The sequence below is a fragment of the Chaetura pelagica genome, unplaced genomic scaffold (assembly GCF_000747805.2).
Source record: "Chaetura pelagica isolate M959 unplaced genomic scaffold, ChaPel_1.0 scaffold104, whole genome shotgun sequence".
Lineage (NCBI taxonomy): Eukaryota > Metazoa > Chordata > Aves > Apodiformes > Apodidae > Chaetura > Chaetura pelagica.
Window position 1 is genome coordinate 8459026 of NW_009953786.1, and position 7435 is coordinate 8466460.

The window sequence follows — 7435 nt, forward strand, 5'->3', positions numbered from 1 at the left end:
TATTGAAGAAGGGAAGAAGAAGGGCAGGAGCGGGGGGGGGGGGGGGGAAGGATGGAAAGAAGGAGAATCCTGAAATGTGTGTTTTGACTTCTAAATTTTCCATTTTCTGGCATTTGCAAGCAGTCTTCTCCCAGACAAAGTTTCCTTTAAAAAACCCCCTCCTCCCAAATTTAACCCTTCTCTGTGCAGCTCTGGGGAAACAACTGCAATTCAATTGTCAAGAAACCACAGCGGTGTTTCTTGAGGACCTCACTATGTCACCCACTTATTTCTGTCTGAGGCAATCAGCCTCAGAAGCTTTTTTTTATTATTTTAAATCTAGAACTTAGCTGACTGGCGCATGGTCTTCTTCCCCTAAGTCTCAAAAAAATTTCCATAGAAGGGAGTGCCACCCTCATCTTTCATTTAATGTCACCATCTGGGATACTACACGGCAGCAACATAGGATGCCCTAAGAGTCCAGCTTACTGAAGAAACACAAGCTTGGGAACTCATCTTTCCAGGCTCCTGCCAGCCCACAAAAAGCTGCCTGTGAATCAGCCCCACTTTCAGGGGACCAGAGCCTGGCTGACAGATGAGGCTTGCCAGGTTTGGTCAGGGTCTTCTCCATACCACAGGGCACTGGCCAAAACTCAACAAGCCTCCCAGAACAGCTTGATTTTGACAAGCTGACATTTTCTAGGGAAGCATAACCCTGGAGAAAGGAGAGGGAGAGTGTGTAGGTGCATTTTAACAAGTTACAATGCTTTAGTCTCAGGTTGAAAAACAACTTTAACTGTATTCTCGATTGCATGAGAGATTGGTTTGTGTAGTTTCTGGGCTGTGAACAAGATAAAGCAGTGTAAGCAGGGAGAGAGGAAATAAAAGATATTTCTGCTTGTAAACTAGGCCATTCTATAACAGTAAAAATTGGTTTATTAACCTAAGCATTTTAATGGGATGTAAAGTCCACAGGACATGGGCGTTCCAAGACCTTACCTACTGCAAGCTATATGTTAAACACAGAGTACACACTTCCAGTTGTTTTGTACTTAACCTTTTGGATAAATATTTTGAAAGAGAGTAATAGAATTTTCATAGTCTGTAATTTCCTCCCCCCACCCCGAACATTCATTGGAGGAGTTAAGATTTACTCCTAGGATCCTTCAGCATTTTCTAAGATGACTTGTCACCAGGTGCTTGACAGTATTGCTGCTAAAATTTTCAACCTTGCTGTGAACAAGGACTGCTTAAAAAAGGGCTTCTGATAAATCAATTCTTGTTACTCTGCCTTTTCCAGGCAAGCTTATCCACTCCGACTTTGAATGAAGTGTTTGTTTTCAAAATACAAAAACAGAAAGGTGAGAATGGGCCTGACCTATATAAAAAAGAGATACAATTTTTGTCATATTATGCACTTGTGTTTCTAGGACTGCAAAATGCAGCTTTAGCAGGTCCTGTTTCTTGTCAAACACAAGCTATGTCCAAATCTGCTGTGGAAAAATGAACTTCTTAAAATTAAGACAGTTTCCACTATTGTAATGTCTAGGCAAAAAGGCAAAGGCAGGTCACTTGCCAAGAGCAGCCTCTGACAGACAGGTGGCAATATTCAAGGGCTGTACTCTTAACCTGCTATAAAGTGACCCAGATTCACTGATATTGACAGTTGCAGCAGTGTACAGGCAGCAACAAGTACCTCTAATTGCAGCTTTACTCAGTTGCAGCTGAACTTAACAAATATTGCTGAATATGTGCATAAATACTCTTGTAGTGAAGTCCCAAGGGACTGTCTGATCAATCCTTCTGGAGACCAAGCATAAGCCATCTTTCAGCAGTCAAGAGAACTTTTGTGACATATAAATGTCACAGCTTTCATGGATGCTCAGAGAGCACGTATTACATAAAGAAGCATCTTGAAAAGTGACTTGAATGTTTGATTCCAACCACCACTGAATGTAGGCTCCCACAGAGGTGTGTGGATGTCAGTGTCTCAACAAGTTCAGCTACTTGTCTCCATCAAGTGCATCCAGAAATGAGAACAGTAGAAGACAGAGTTCCCTACAATTGCTGCAGCTAAGGCAGAAACCTGTGCACATTCCATTTAAGTGCTTATCTTGCTTTAAAAATGAAATTAAACTCTAGATCTTAGACACAAGCAGGCTAATAACTGCTGTTGGTATGAATGGGATTTAAGGCCTTTTATGTCTGTGATAAGTTAGTCCAAAGAAATTGAGCAAAAGTGACTTTACTTAGGCTTGTAAGTGACCTTAGCCCATCTGTTGTAAGCAAGGCATTCCCATGCCCCTAACATCTTTGATAACAGCAATATGACGAGGAAGCCCTGTGCCCCAGTCATAGGTTTCTACTCTTTGTATGCACAAAGGCACAAGGCTGTTTGCTGTTTACAGATATTGAGGCAACATCCTCTTCTCCTGCGCTTCTGTGAAAGAACAAGACCTCATGCTTGGCTGAGGACTACTGTGAGTGCAAACTCCAGAAACAAATAGGTTTCTTCTCTCCTATCATTTATAATGTTGGCCAAAGTAGCCAGAACATATTCCCATTCCAGTAGTGGTGCATAGAGCTGTGTGTGACTCAGGAGAATTGCCTCACTAGAACTTTTACTCAGGTCACTAGACACACCTGGCCTTGTTGTAATGAGTCTGATATTTGTAATAGAGTAGACAGTTCAATAATATAAACTTCTGAGCTATCACATGTAGTTCAATGTTCAGTGATAAGATATCAAAGCAAGTATAATCTTTTCTAACCCTGCTTGTTGCTGTGCTTGAGGTTGCAAGATTCCAAAGGTGAGACTGTAAATGCTCTTAAGAATTGTGGTCTGATTCTTAATGAGTTCACAATTATGCTTTGTGAGACTTCTCCAAAGGCTAACCTGTATTGTCCAAAATGGTGTTTTTCCACTTAGAAGGGTGCAGAACTCATCTGAAATGTGCTTTAGTTTTTCCTTTGAAGAAAATGTTTCCATAAAGTCTTACTATTAGGCAGTTCTGCTCTTTGACCTGGCAGAACCCCCACTGACTGAGTCTTTTGATAGTATATCACTCTTTGGAATTACTAATCTTGGGTCAAGGTAACTCAAGGCAAACTCTTAGTTTAATGTAACTGCATCCTCTAGCAGGATCTTAAAAGCACAAGCAAAACCCCCAGATTAGTATCTTATGCCCCTTGTACTATCTAGAGTCAAATTGCATTTGAACTATTAAAAACACAAGGAACAATGTTCACATGGCAGTTCTGCTTCCCCATCATATACTAGGAAGTGCTGGGCAGAGACAGATTAGACTATCAATTTCTTGATGAAATAGACTTACAGCTACATTACTCATGAGCAGCTGTTAGCCTAAAAACACAGAATTTTAGAAATCATGCAAAAACACCTGCATGCTGTTAGCTGTAATGCTCTGTGATGGCTCTTCTTACTCTAAAGCAAGTCCTGTACCATCCCTAAGCCTCAGAACCTTCATCTATAAAACAGAATCCTACCAAGTCTTTGGAAGGGCAAACAAATTGTATGGTGGGAGTTTCTCAAGACACCTGAGGTATTGAGGCAGTTACCTCTGTTAAGCATACAGACACATTTGACCAAAAATTGGAATCTTATGAGCAGTACATAAGTTTACAGAGGGGTGCAAGGGAAGGCAGGGCACACAGAGGCCACAGGGGGAAGACAGGCAATCTGGAAATGACAGTGGTGTTCCAAGCTTTGGGAAGGAATCAGTCCTACTGGGACACCTTGCAAGAGCTGCTGCTAATTCAGGCCTAACCCTGCTCACCTTTGGCCACCCCCCTCTGTACATGCACAGAGAAGAGAAAAACCACCAAATTTTTGCAAATTTGTGACAGTAACAGAGCAGCACAAACTTGGGACAGCTTCTCCATTTGTTGGTTTCTTCCTCTGGTAGTAACTTTTACAAGATTCTACGGTTCCTGTTTACTTTTAAGTTTGTCACTTTGTGATTGCTGAGATACCAAACCAACAACAAACCAACAACAAACCAACAACAACAAAAAAGTAAAACAAAGAGGAGTGTGAGGAATAAATGAAACAGAGAGGATTTAGTTAGTAAAGTACAGGCAGTTCTTTTCCCTTGACATGGCTCGACACTTAAGTCTTTCATTGCCAGGGTTACAAGCAGCTTTTCACAGGCATTTCTGGTTGGGAATATAGTATTTCTTCCTAGTAACACTATTTTGTTTGTCTTGGCATGCGGGCATTATAATCAAGTCTATATATTACAGGACTGTGCCTTAGCACAAATGGCAGACATTTCAAATCCTATTTACTTAGGTTTCTTCCCTGCCCAACAAATTGTCTAAAAACAGATAATCAAGACCTCGTACTTTACATCTACGTCACTCCTTTTGCCTTAAATGAGGTAAGGAATGTAGTTTTCTTTTCCTCTCCTCTTTTACTAACTGTATGAATCTTCAGTAAGCAGGTAAGTCCCCCATTTTCCCTTGCCCTCTTTTTTTGTCTTGCTTGTGAACAGCCAAGGAGCTAAAAAAGCCTTGTTATGATAATGTCTTCTCCCTTTTGCTTCTGTCACACTTCAATTGCCTGAGATAAGGGCATTGGAATTGCTGGCCAGATATAACCTCTCCCACCCATGTTCTTCTGTGAAAATCACAGAATCCTAGGGGTTGGAAGGGACCTCAAAAGATCATCTAGTCCAACCCCCCTGCCAGAGCAGGTAACACACTGGTATTTCAGTTCCTACACTGTACAGTTTAGCTATAACTGCTTCATCCTTGGAATCACAGTCTGAGTTTGGTTTCAGAAAGGATTGATCCTATCTTCCAGATTACAGAATACTGGAATGGCATCCTCTGAGAATTCATGGGATGCAGTTTTGTAGTACATGCAGATTTAGCACAAAAGGATGATGCCATCAATCAAGAATTGGGGTACTGCCATAATTCAGCCACACCCTACAGGAATTAGTTTCTGAAAGTAGCTTTTAGACTAAAAAATATAACCAACATACAAGTTTTTATTATGCTTAACATTTCCTGTGGCTCAACAACAAGAATAACTTTTATGTTCTCCAGTATTCAATTAGTACATGAATGGTAGGACAACACCTAACCTGGGGTCACATTTGTCTTTTGCTTTAAAACAGTCACATCTTCACTGAATTGCAGGCAGTTAAGACACTAAAGACATTAAGATGCTAAATATAGACATAAGTGTAGACATACATAAGGTAAAAGTCTCAATTTCTTAAAAACCACAGGGATTTTCCCACTGGCTTTTAGAAGACTTGGACTTGAGTGTAACATTGGAAGAATGTTTGAAGAGTAGGATGGACAATAAAAGAAACTTAGTTCATAAAAGAGAGGGAACAAGATTTCAAAACTTTTATGAGCAAAAAAAAGAAAAAAGATGGGTTTCTAGACCAGACCTTGGGTTTAGTCACACTGAAAGTGAAGCCAGGATTGATGGAGAGGTGTACTCAGTGAGTACTCACTACATGTGAGTCAGTTCCTGTTCTGTCCAACTTTTAATACTAAAATTAAACTATAACAAGTATCCCAATAACTTAATTAAATGAGGCCTTATGGACTATTACAATGATAGTAAAAAACAACAGGCTCCAACAGGAGCAATTAAATAGACCCAACTCTGCACTTGGAAGCTAAAACACCTCTGAAGTAAAGCTCATCACAGGCATGATGAGCATGTGCACTGTTCCTTTATTTTCTCTATAAAGTAAAAACTGGGCTTTTTTTGGGGCTTGTTTTCCTACAGAAAAATAAAAGAAAGAAAAAAAGAGACTGAATGAGTAGGTATTTTATTTCTGTTAGTCCAGGAATAAGAATTAGATCTAAGGATGTTTGTCCTAGTCAAACACTGTAAGTAAGTACTTCACATTTCTCATGGAAAGTAAACACCCTAGCCTGCCTGACAAGAAGGTTTTTGAGGCCAAAACCCTCAGTCTTTTCTTTTTTTTTTTTCTTAAAAGAAAAAAAAAAAGAGAAAGCTTGTTCTTTAGCTTTCTCTGTCTAGAATTTCATAATCACAAACCCAAACCAAAAGGCTCATTGCAACCAGACAGAGGCAAAGGACACACTATAGAGCAAGGAAGATTATTCTCCCTTTTGAGCCACCTTATTGGTTCCTGTTCTTGCAATTGCCACTAGGCTACAAAGGAAGCATGATCTCCTTGCAGAAGAGGATGGAAGGATGGATGGATGGATGGATGGAGACACTAGAAGATCAGGAAGTTGTATAATTATGCTAGACCATTATTTTGCCAGTGGGATACAAGTGTTGCTTAGCCATAGGTAGCAGGAAATCAGTTAATGAGCTCTGGACTAACAGTGACACTGGTCTTCTACTCTCAAGGGCCAGATATATTGTGTAAAGAGTCACAGCTTTTCTAAGCAGGTATAAAGTCTACCTGAACTGATATGAAAGGGAATAGAAAGGTACAGGAGATTAATTTGATTAATTTGAACTTTAATCAGTTGCCTGAGACAGAAAAAATAAAAGCACCAGATGCAGATGAAAATTTTCAGTCATGGAGTTTATTTGTCTATCTATATCCTATACAGTTATTTTTCCTGGTTGTTCTTAACCACCATGCAATGGAGAAGCTTGGCAAAGTTTGAAAACTTAACTCTGATCATTCACAAAGATTGGGTATGAGAGATTCCGAAATCTTGGGCTGAGTTCAGAGATACAAGGAAAACCAAGAAAATCTGTGTGTATTTACCTAGGTATCATTCTCACATACCATTCTGCCCAAGTTTATAAGCCCTATACATTATAGCATCAGGGGTCTCTTACACTTCACTGCCTGGATTCAGTAAGTAGATGGACTTCACTTCCAAAGCAAGTTAGTCCCCAAGGAAGTATATAGCACGGGATGCCTCCCAATCACCCTTTTATTGATGCTAAAGTTACTCCTGGCAGAGGAAGGCAAGTTTTTCCTTCCCTCCCCCTCTTTTTCCAATCGCACAAGATTACGGTATGTCTGTACAGTAATCTAATGCTCTGCGGGCAATCCAGGACCTTGCCCAGACGTTTTTTAAGTAGAGCAACACTAGAATGAAAGTCTCCACGGCCGCGTCTTTTGGAAAACGAAAAGAAACGATCCCCCAAAGAAACAACAAAAAAAGCAAAACCAAAAGGACCTCTGGTGAAGGGTTAAGCGAAGTCACGTCATTTCTTTAAGAAGGGAAGTGGGGCGAGGGTGCCCGCTTTAAAAAATCGGTAGTTTTGTTGGTTTTAAGTAGAGCAACACTAGAATGAAAGTCTCCACGGCCGCGTCTTTTGGAAAACGAAAAGAAACGATCCCCCAAAGAAACAACAAAAAAAGCAAAACCAAAAGGACCTCTGGTGAAGGGTTAAGCGAAGTCACGTCATTTCTTTAAGAAGGGAAGTGGGGCGAGGGTGCCCGCTTTAAAAAATCGGTAGTTTTGTTGGGGG